A 12,500-nucleotide genomic window follows, 5' to 3' on the forward strand; every position below is an offset into this window, starting at 1 on the left:
AGGCAAAAGTTGACAGACCTATATATAACTACATTTAGTTATGAGGCAATAGTTGATATATATATATATATATATATATATATATATATATATATATATATATATGTCAACCATTGTCTCATAAATAAATGATATAAAATAAGGCCATGCACTGCCTCCAACATGCTCTATCTTGGTATTACTAAGCAAAAAAAGCTGAATTTGTATGTATCTAAAACTTGTTTCACTAGTTTGTTTCTCTTAACATAATTCATACTGTTCACAGCTGAAACTCATGATTTATTATGTTATGGATCTTCGAACGTTGGGTATTATCACTGACAGTGTGGACATACCATGTGGTTTGTGACGTCACATTTAATTATAACGTGAAGTAAAATACCGCTCGACTCAAAAAGGATTATAGCTGTAAGTGTGTTATTTTTATATCATTTTTTTATAAAACCTAGCGGAGGCTAAGCGGAAAAATGTACACTACACTCGGTTACTAAGCGGCATGTTGAGTAATTTATAGTTTTTTCAAAAATCGTGGGCAAATGCTGAAAATGGACAAAATATTGTTTGTTATGACGAGAAGCAAATTACGTTTCTGGTCCAAAAAGTTGTTTATATATATATTCACCATGTTTGCCTTAAAACGGAAGTCTCGGAATGTATATTCTATCCTCAGGACATATACATACCTACAAATAAGGCATACAGTATATAGAAGTATCAAATGTTTGTATTTTGTTATGACGAAAAGCAAAACCTATTTGGTTATGACGAAAAGCAGTTTTTAGGAACAATTGCCGACCTTTCTCCTTCTTGCAATGAGCTCGCTTTGAACCTGTTTTGCAATGAGTATCGGTTATGTTTTACAGCAATTAAAAGACATACACATATATGACAACTACATGTCATTGCTAAATATGTCACTCAATTTATTGATCAGAAAACGTCATGATTCCAACAACACGTTGCATGTTCTTCATAAGCTTGTCTGGTATTTTTTGACAAAAATGGAGTTTATGTGTCGTCAGTAGGTTAGAAGTGCAATATAGATTTTTTTACCTCCACGCACCTCCTATCATCTTTAAGTTTGACGTCAAAAACGTACTCTAGTCGGAAAAAAGCAAAGAACAATGTTCTGCCATTACGTGCTTTTATCAATTCCACTTAAATGGTAATTTCCAAAAATTTACTTTAAAAGGATCGAAAATGATATTAATTCAGTACATTGTTAATTTTCATGGTATGAAATTGCTTCAGTTTTTTCACAATTCGTTTCCTACTAAATTATATTCATGAGCACCACAACCTATTCATTGGCACCACAACGTTCAGAAAATCGAGCGTAGTGCAGCAAGTGTAACAAATAAATTTCTATAATTTGTAACGCGGCAACCTTTTGTCAATAAAAAAACACACACATGTAAAGAAAATGCTTAAACCTAAGGCATGTGGACAATTCTCACGAAAGTCCAGATTTTTACGTTGTCAACACTCACGTCTAGCAAGTTATGCAAGTTCTAGACGATCAGATATTAAATTTTATTCAGATCTTTTACATTTAGAACAACTCATGGCCATTCCTATGTGGAACTACATTCTCCAAATCGTTAAATTAACTCGTATAAACCTCTAAAAATGAAAAATAAGAAACCATACTCACTGTTTACATCCATATTCCACTCATTGGCACTATAACGAAAGACGCGTTGGAGCATTTTCAACACATAACAAAATGTTATGGCTCCAATGATTACCCGGCGTGGTATACATACTTAGGTTTATTTCAATATTTAGTCTTATTTTGGTCTTTTGTTAAATTTAATATATAAATATATATTATGTGACAATTAATGTTCAATTTTATAAATAATACTGCAGATTAAAACCTAAAAATATAGTTGTGTGTAACCATTTTCTTTTGGGTAATAAGAAAGTGTCTGTCAACTGAAATCAGGCATTAAAAAGGACTATTTTGAAGAAATAGCTTGTGAATTTGCAAAATGGATATGGTAATGGATACAAATTTAGGAATTTATTTCATAAACAGTGTTTTTTAAATTTGTTGTGAATGACGTCTAGGCTAAACATAATTAAAAAAGAAACATGGACGGCATTTTTAGAATGACTTCCTGTACTCCAATGAAAGTCTACTTCCTTTCAAAACGCTCATAGCAAGGCAGTTTACCAGCAACATTCAAGTTCAGACAGTTACTCTCACAGTCACTGATTCCACATAAAATCCCACTTTTTCTGGTGGATTTTACAACATTTATTGTGCTCCATTCACCGAGGTAATGTCTTTGTGCACATCTATCAAATTGACAAGAATCCATGCGGTAATCGTCCAGCTACAAAGCGGATCGCACGATTGGGACGCTGACTTATGTTCTTTTGAACTTCAACACCAAATGACATGCACATACTTGCGAGATTACTAATGACGTCACGCAGTTATGATATTGCTCTTGTTATTGATGTGCTTGATTTAAATGGATTGAAATATGCACTTTTGTTGTTTTTAAGAGAAACCTTTGAAAATCAGTTGATAATTGTGACATGATTTATGTTTTTTTAATGTTGATTAAATGTTTTTATGTCGCGTTATTTTCTTTCCTGCGGATGAAGCATCCTAATAACACACAATGCAAATTCTTCGCATTATGACAAAGATGTGTATTGATGAAACTTTGATCTAGATTTTGAGCGTAAATGAGTTATGTTATAATTAAAATCCAAAATTCGTATTTATTTTGTATCAAATTTATTAAACTCGTCAATTAAAATAACGTTAAAAACTCCACAGACCCTCGTTTTTATCGTTTTAAAATGAATAAAATAAATTCGATACAAAATAAACACGAATTTGAGATCCTCTTTATACAAACGTATGTCGTCGGTTACTTTACTGTTATAACAAATACTCAACTAATAAAGATACTACTTATATGTTATCGTAATGAATAATCATTTGATACGTAAATATGTAATTGTTCGCATTCATGTTGCGTTTATGTTGGATTCATTCATGAAAGCAGTACGGCAAGCGAGCAAGAGCTCAAGAAGATTGCGTGCCCTCCTGTGTTCATACAGCATAAACGCAAGAAAAATGCGTCTAATCTATGCGTGGTCTAGTGGAGACATGCCTCGCATCTGCGTGGTCTAGTGGAGACATGCTTCGCATCTGCGTGTTCCAGTGCAAACTTGCATCGCATATCCGTGGTCTACTGGAGAAATAACTCGCATCTCCGTGGTCGAGTGGAGACATGCTTCGCATCTGCGTGTTCCAGTGCAAATATGCATCGTATATCCGTGGTCTACAGGAGAAATAACTCGCATCTCCGTGGTCCAGTGGAGACATGCTTCGCATCTGCGTGTTCCAGTGCAAACTTGCATCGCATATCCGTGGTCTACTGGAGAAATAACTCGCATCTCCGTGGTCGAGTGGAGACATGCTTCGCATCTGCGTGTTCCAGTGCAAATATGCATCGTATATCCGTGGTCTACTGGAGAAATAACTCGCATCTCCGTGGTCCATTGAAGACATGCTTCGCATCTGCGTATTCCAGTGCAAACTTGCATCGCATATCCGTGGTCTACTGGAGAAATGCCTCGCATGTCCGTTGTCTAATGTAGACATGCCTCCCATCTGCGTGGTCTAGTGCAAACATACATATCCGTAGTCTACTGGAGAAATGCCTCAGTTTTCCGTGGTCTCCTGGAAACATGCATAGCATGTCCGTGCTCCAGTGAAAACATGCCATTTATTTCCATGGTCAGACATGTCTCGCATCCCCGTGCTCTAATGCGAACATGCCTGGTCCGTGGTCTAGTGTAGACATGCCTTAAGTCTCCGTGGTCTTGTGGAGACTTGCCATCTATCTCCGTGGCCTAGCGGAGGCATGCCTCGCATCTCCCTTGTCTAGTGTAGACATGAATCGCATGTCCGTGGCCTAGTGAAGACATTATTCGCATGTCCGTGGATTCGTGGAGACAGGCCTCGCATCTCCGTGGTCTAGTGGACAAAGGCCTCGTATGTCCGCCAATTGTCCATGGTATAGTGAAGACTGGCCTCCCGATGCCGTTGTCTATCAGAGACAGGCCTTGCTTGTTCGTGGTCTAGTGGAGACAGGCCACCATTTGTGTGTTCTACTGGAGATATGCCTTGCATGTCCGTGATCTAGTTAAGATTGGTCTTGCATGTCCTTGAACTAGTAGGGACATGTCTTGCATCTCCGTGGTCTAAATGACCATGCCTCGCATCTCCGTGGTCTTGTGGACCATGCTTCGCGTCTCCGTGGTATAGTGGAGACTTGACTTACATGTCCGTGGTCAATTTAAGACAGGGCTCGCAAGTCCCTGGTCTAGTACAGACAGGCCACGCATGTCCTTGGTTTAGTGGAGAGAGGCCCTCATGTCCTTGAATAGTAGAGGCAGGCCCGCATGTCCTGGTCTAGTTGAGATAAGCATTGCATGTTCTTTTGACTGATTGAGAAAGATGCGGCCACTCCGTGGTATAGTGGAGACATGCCTTGCAAGTCCTTGGTCTAGTAGAAACAGGCCTCGCATTTCCCTGGTCTTATGGAGAGGTGACTTGCAAATCCGTGGTCTAGTGGAGAGATGCCTCGCATATCCGTGGTCTAGTGGAGAGATGCCTCGGATATCCGTGGTCCAGTGGAGAGAAGCCTCGCATATCCGTGGTCTAGTGGATACAGGCCTTGCATGTCCTTGGTCTAGTGATGAGATGCCTCGCATATCCGTGGTCTAGTGGATACAGGCCTTGCATGTCCTTGGTCCAGTTGAGAGATGCCTCGCATATCCGTGGTCTAGTGGATACAGGCTTTGCATGTCCTTGGTCCAGTGTGGAGAGATGCCTCGCATATCCGTGGTCTAGTAGATACAGGCCTTGCATGTCCTTGGTCTAGTGATGAGATGCCTTGCATATCCGTGGTCTAGTGGATACAGGCCTTGCATGTCCTTGGTCTAGTGATGAGATGCCTCGCATATCCGTGGTCTAGTGGATACAGGCCTTGCATGTCCTTGGTCTAGTGATGAGATGCCTCGCATATCCGTGGTCTAGTGGATACAGGCCTTGCATGTCCTTGGTCTAGTGATGAGATGCCTCGCATATCCGTGGTCTAGTGGATACAGGCCTTGCATGTCCTTGGTCCAGTGGAGAGATGCCTCGCATATCCGTGGTCTAGTAGATACAGGCCTTGCATGTCCTTGGTCCAGTGGAGAGATGCCTCGCATATCCGTGGTCTAGTGGATACAGGCCTTGCATGTCCTTGGTCCAGTGGAGAGATGCCTCGCATATCCGTGGTCTAGTGGATACAGGCTTTGCATGTCCTTGGTCCAGTGTGGAGAGATGCCTCGCATATCCGTGGTCTAGTGGATACAGGCCTTGCATGTCCTTGGTCTAGTGACGAGATGCCTCGCATATCCGTGGTCTAGTGGATACAGGCTTTGCATGTCCTTGGTCCAGTGGAGAGATGCCTCGCATATCCGTGGTCTAGTGGATACAGGCCTTGCATGTCCTTGGTCCAGTGGAGAGATGCCTCGCATATACGTGGTCTAGTGGATACAGGCTTTGCATGTCCTTGGTCCAGTGTGGAGAGATGCCTCGCATATCCGTGGTCTAGTGGATACAGGCCTTGCATGTCCTTGGTCTAGTGACGAGATGCCTCGCATATCCGTGGTCTAGTGGATACAGGCCTTGCATGTCCTTGGTCCAGTGGAGAGATGCCTCGCATATCCGTGGTCTAGTGGATACAGGCTTTGCATGTCCTTGGTCCAGTGTGGAGAGATGCCTCGCATATCCGTGGTCTAGTGGATACAGGCCTTGCATGTCCTTGGTCTAGTGACGAGATGCCTCGCATATCCGTGGTCTAGTGGATACAGGCCTTGCATGTCCTTTGTCTAGTGATGAGATGCCTCGCATATCCGTGGTCTAGTAAATACAGGCTTTGCATGTCCTTTTGACGTATGGAGACAGGTGCGGTATCTTCGTGCTCTAGTGGAGAGATGCCTCGCATATCCGTTGTCTAGTGGATACAGGCCTTGCATGTCCTTTTGACTAGTGGACAGGTGCGGTATCTTCGTATCTTCTTTGTTTTTATAACCGTGGGGTCGACAAATGTGTTAGGAAAGAAAATAACTCAAATTGGTTTAGATGCATTAGATTTTTCTACACATTTTAAGAAGAGAAAATGGCTACTTTGGTTTTTAAGCTTTTTTACCTTATTATATTATGTATTGTATCATGATATTGAAATACTCATGTGATATTAGCATTTAGATGCATACAAATCGTATTTGCAATATTCAGTCTGCAATTAGTGGTAACGTACAAATTTTAAAGTTTATTGAACAGAAGTTGGAAAAGTTCGATCCCCACTAAAAGGGGTTGTCGTGCCTGGTGAAATAGTTAAGCTTTGCCAACCAAATACTCTGCACGACGCTCTTTTTATTTTATTTCGACAGTTTAAACTCCATTCCGCCATAACATATATGGGTATTTTCCAGGTCACAAACTCATTGTTATTTTTTTTTTATATGTTATGTATGTCTGTTATTCATGTTTGAAAATAGCTCATTGAACTAATGTGTTTTGCTAACACATACACGGCTTTAAATAAAGATTCTTGTATCTTGTATCTTGTAAAACCGTTTATTCTGGTTGGCAATAAGTACATACATCAACTTGGAACGTTATGTTTTATATACAAGAAGACAATCAATATCAGGCTGCATTGCTTGTACAATCAATGCTATAAACAATGCTTGTACAAAAATAGTGCTACTGTCATGAATAATAAATTTAAAGCCGATAAGAGAAAACGTGTATGTCGGGATATATATTGCTGGCTTTATTACCTTGCACCAATTCAATTGATACTTGCTATTCATTAAGTGTATGAAAAAAACCCAGATATATTACCATGGTTTTATTTGTAAAATATACCTAAGTGAAATCAAAAAGATTAGCATATATTTCAGGACGTATTACAGAAATATCTCAATTCCATTCTAACTCAGACATGCAGAATTGGACTGCATAATAAATGTGTTTTAAAATTGTCCGTATAGTCTGAAATTAATTTTATTTTTAATTTACCTTTGATAATGAAGTATTACAATAATAGTATTGTTTTCAATCCTTTCACCATCAGTTCATTCTGGGGGCCAAATTGTTCGCCTGACTAAGTTCAGGTTACTGCGGTGTATAATAGCATATTTCTCGACCTAGTCATTCAGTTGAATTTAATCCCAATTTAAATTTGGAGATTTGTATTGGATTTATCATTCATGTGTTTTATAAAGTCAACATAATCTCAAATGTATCATGGATGGCCGTACTTTAAAATTGCTCATGAGCCGGACCCTTCCCCGCACCCAATGCTCAATGATTTGAGGTTAGATGAGCAATTAAGGGCCTTTAGCATTACACTTTATACTACTACTACTGCAACTACTACTGCTGCTGCTGCTTCTGCTGCTGCTGCTGCTGCTACTACTGCTACTGCTACTGCTACTGCTACTGCTACTGCTGCTGCTGCTGCTGCTGCTGCTGCTGCTGCTGCTACTACTACCCCGATGCTGCTGCTCCTGTTGCTACTGCTGCTGCTGCTGCTGATTCCACCATTTCTACAACTTATACTGCTACAGCTGCTGCTGTCAGGCGCGTAGCTGACTGCACGCAAAAACGCAGTTGCGTAATGAAATTTTGACAGGTCGAAGTTTTTGTCATACCAAAATAACTGAATTTGAAATAAAAACGGGGGCCGGGGGGAGGGGGTAGGGGATGAAAGGGTTAGGCATCCATATGCATTTTCCAAAACTGGCCCTAGCTTCGCGCCTGGCTATCATCTAAATATTAAGATTATCATTTCCTATCATGAGATTCCATCTTACAAAGTCACAATCAGTATCAAAATGTTTTGATGTCAAATAATTTAATTATTTAGATAAATAAAAAGATATTTCATTTCACCATCGTTGTTCGACCTATCATGCAAGTATCACGTTGTAAAGGAATTAAGTCGTAGTTGGAAAATCCCTACGTAAATGAATCTACTCCTGCATTTTAAATAAAATGCACATTCCCATACTTGAAACTTTATTTTGAGTCGATTGTATTTATAGAATTAAATGTTCAGATGATGCAAACAAAAGAAAACGAAACAAAAGTGTGCTTGATTTTCACCGTTTATTCTAAATTATATTCTGTGTTCGATGTTGAACTATGTTTAATTAGTTCTGTGCTTGATTTTCACCGCTTATTTTATATTCTGTGCTCAATGTTGATCTGTGTTATAGTTATGTGCTTATAGTTATGTGCTTGATGTCACAGGCAGGTCCTCAATATTGATTGAACCAGCTATTCGATTGTTTGCTTTCGAGCCTGTTTGGTTGCATTTATTGTGTATTTTGTGTTTATAAGTATTGTTATGTGTAATCATTGTGGAAATATTCTTTAAAAAGTATCATTGTCTTGTAAACATCGAAACACGACTGGAAGGATCAAGCGCGTGACATACGGTGTACAAGTATGAACTACTAAAAGAATCATATTGACTGAGTCATGCATAATTTAAAGGTCATGTCATGATCTAGCTTGTTGTTTATTTGCGGCAGGATGCAAATGCGTATATAAACAAGACTGAACATTTCGTTGTCATTATAACTTGGAATTTTCTTGCTGATACATCTGAAAGGTAAGATCACCATTTAGTAAATAAAGTGAGGCTCTTACTGGAAACACTGACTACTGTACTACGGAATAATTTTTCGTTGAAATACTGTTTTTACGATTTTTGATAATGTGTAAAAGAATAGAATTTCGTAAAATGATGCTCATTAATAAGTCACAGAACAGCATTTAATTAAACGCACTTACTTTCTGTACAGTTTTCAACAATTCATTAATATTAATTGTAATATTTACTGTATTCATCTATCATAGTTTCTGTCACGTTCATAAGTTATTAAACGAGACTGGAATATTTAAAGACAAACCGTTTCTATTTAACCTGTTCTCATCAGTTTTATGTTTAATAAAGGCAAATAGGGTACAGTAAGATTGCTCTGTTGCCGCCAAGTAATATTTGTACTGTTACATATATACGTAAGATGTATATAAATGTTTTCCCAAACATAATGGTATCCGGTATAAAGGTAACACGCAAATTTGAAATGTGAAATATTAAAAAGAAAGCTATTCATGATATGAATGTGTCTTATATATATTATCCATTACGAGTGGTTTATTTTTAAATTTTACATGTGGTGCAGTATTGCTTATTGCATGTTTATGAAAAAAACACACTAAAATCCCTTTTGATGTAGATTTTCAACATAAAACAATTTTAGTACAAGGCTTATTTTAAAATTGTTCAGAAAATATGTGAATGACAAATCACGGTTTCATGTGATGCATCTTCCATATGGAACCGTAACCAAGTGAATAAACAGCGCTTGTAATATTCCAGACTAACTATGTCGGTGGAGGCGTACCTGCCTTCCTCTCCTATCACGACGGGCCTGGTTGCCCTGGTAGCGGGCCTCTTCTCCTTCTGGCTGCTCAGGCGCATGCGCTATAACTACCCGCCCCGCCCAGGCATCGCGCTCCCCCTGCTGGGACATGCTTACAGTAAGGAAAACACCACTGAAATTTTATTTTTTCATTTTATTTTGCATGATTTCTTTAATCGATCAAGATATCTAAGCCACACTACTATAAGAGTTCTCGCGTTGCATACTTGTTTCAACTTAATTTAATTTTATATTGAAACATGTTGCAGCTACAAAACATCGATATATCCACTCTATCATACGGCACCTTTGATATTTTTCTTCATATAAATCGAGTTTAGAAATTTAAATATCTTTATCAACATAGGTATAGTTTCTGACCACACCCCTAACCCACCTATCGCATATATGTGTTTTCTTCCACCCAGATAAGTAGATCCGAAAATTTAACCATGCTAGAAATTCTTATAATGCCCATGGGCAAAGATAAAACAAGAACCCGTATGGAACTCCTTTTTAATGGTCATCACATTGTAATTACCTCCCTGGTTAAAGACTGTCGTCTGTAGCATCATTGAAACCATGTCTTGTATTTAGAATGCTAATTATTTATTTCTCGTTTCAAATGTCCCCATAAGAAAGTTTTCACGCACCTTTCAAGAAATAATGCTTCACTCTCCTCAGGACTATTAAAATAACGATTTGACTATTAACATAATCTAAATCACTGCGCGCATATCCATCACAACCACGAATTATCACACGCATTCATACGCATTTATTTTCACTACGTACAAAAGAGGTCCAGCAAGAAATACAGTTTTTACTAAATTTTGTTTCACTGAGATGGTAGAAAAAAGCGTATTCGCTCGTGTAAGGTAGGTTCATTTCGAACGCTCGCGCAGGCTGTTTTGCGGAAACTCGGTAAACCTCGTTTCCTCAAAACATAGACAATGCGAATGTCCGTCGGACAATCGGACATGTCCGGTATATTTCCATTTTGACCGACGAAACTTTTGTTTTGGTCGGTCACAATGTCCGGTGAGAAATTAAAGTCAGCACCGTTTAATTTTCGGAAAATTTATTTTCAGTTTCAAAATAAATGTTCAGAGTTATTTTAACTATTATATCATGATTATTCAGCGTGTTAATCTGTGTATCACTATTTGTAAACCCCGTTTCGACATGTTTCCGTAAAAGCATTCGGAACTCCTCGGCCATTGTTTTCGATAAAATGGCCGAGGAGCTCCGGATGCCGTAAAAGCTGATAAAACGCATAAGGTTCCGATTTCAGCTCGTCCTCTAATACTTTTATTTTACGGAAATGTTCGGAAATTACAAAATTCCGTATGTATTTATTTTCGGCGAAGTGGTTCCCGGCAATCGTGTTAATTTAAATATGATGATTAATATACCGAGCTGACTTTCTTTCCGCTCTGTTTAACATTGCCAATAACAAGAACACTACTTTCGTTTTTGCATAAATGTTGTGCCTGAGTTTGACTTGTAGTACAATTCGTTACATTTTATAACCGTACTGTATCTTTAATTTAAAGATGAATTAAAAGAGTACGATCTAGCTGTTCCATGGGTAGACGAACCAGATATGAGTTGTTTTTGGGAGGCAAGGGAAGAAAAAAATTATGACATTTATAAGATCCGAATATTGATTTTTTTTACATGATGTTTGGCTTTTTTTGTAATTTATTATAGTTCTGTAGGACAAATCTAACCAAAAAGATCTAAACCTGTTATAATGGGGATTTACAAAACTTATTTAAAAAAGAGGCTTAAAATCAAGGTTTAGGCTGATGTAACTGAATACTGTTTGTAACATTGCGACAGGTAAAAATTTGGTGCGACAGGTAAACTTTCAGTGTTTACCTGTCGCAATGTCCTGTGAAGAAGAAAAAAGTTTTCGCGTTGCCTCAAAACACCCTACGCTCGGGTCGGGATGAACCTATCTTACACTCTTAGCTTTGGAAGATACTTATAATCTCACTCTGTTCAACTTTTTTTATTTTAGAATTAACGTTAAATGACCTTCCACAGCAAGCGCTTGAATGGTCGAAGGTATACGGACCAGTTCTGACCATCCATCTAGGTGAGTGAATAAATTCTAAGATATACATTCACGGCTCTTCTGTTCGTTTCTTATTTTAATTTCACGCTAAGTTCTAATAATATCCATGTTTCAGTAATTTTCGCTATTGCTTTGACGACATGCCGTGTAAAAAGTATAGTACTCGCTCCGCTGTACATGAGTTATAACCCTTATAGTCGCGAGTGCAACTGATCCCATCTTTGAGTCCAGACTCGACCTTCAGGCTAATCGTAATCATGGACCCATACCCTGTCACAAATCTGAGCTCTATCTAAAGAAAGAGGGCTTTGACGCAATGTTCACTCTATTTCTCTTCGCTACACTTGTCGCAGGTCCCTGTACTTAATAATTACGGAATAAGTGTGACCCCTTGTAGGTTCCTGTACTTCTGTGGGACAATTGATCTATAATTACGGAATAAGTGTGACCCCTTGTAGATCCCTGTACTTCTGTGGGACAATTGATCTATATTTACGGAATGAGTGTGTTCCCCTTGTAGACCCCTGTCCTTATGTGGGACAATTGATCTATAATGACGGAATAAGTGTGACCCCTTGTAGATCCCTGTACTTCTGTGGGACAATTGATCTATATTTACGGAATGAGTGTGACCCCTTGTAGATCCCTGTACTTCTGTGGGACAATTGATCTATAATTACAGAATGAGTGTGACCCCTTGTAGATCCCTGTACTTCTGTGGGACAATTGATCTATAATTACGGAATGAGTGTGACCCCTTGTAGATCCCTGTACTTCTGTGGGACAATTGATCTATATTACGGAATGAGTGTGACCCCTTGTAGATCCCTGTACTTCTGTGGGACAATTGATCTATAATTACGGAATGAGTGTGACCCCTTGTAGATCCCTG

The 12,500-nt window shown here is 38.8% G+C and overlaps 1 pseudogene; it reads left to right on the top strand.

The window, feature by feature from the left end:
* Positions 1–12,500, top strand: part of LOC128244433 (uncharacterized) — a 25,741-nt pseudogene that overhangs the window by 8,928 nt on the left and 4,313 nt on the right.

Source organism: Mya arenaria, chromosome 8 (assembly GCF_026914265.1).
Source record: "Mya arenaria isolate MELC-2E11 chromosome 8, ASM2691426v1".
Taxonomy (NCBI): Eukaryota; Metazoa; Mollusca; class Bivalvia; order Myida; family Myidae; genus Mya; species Mya arenaria.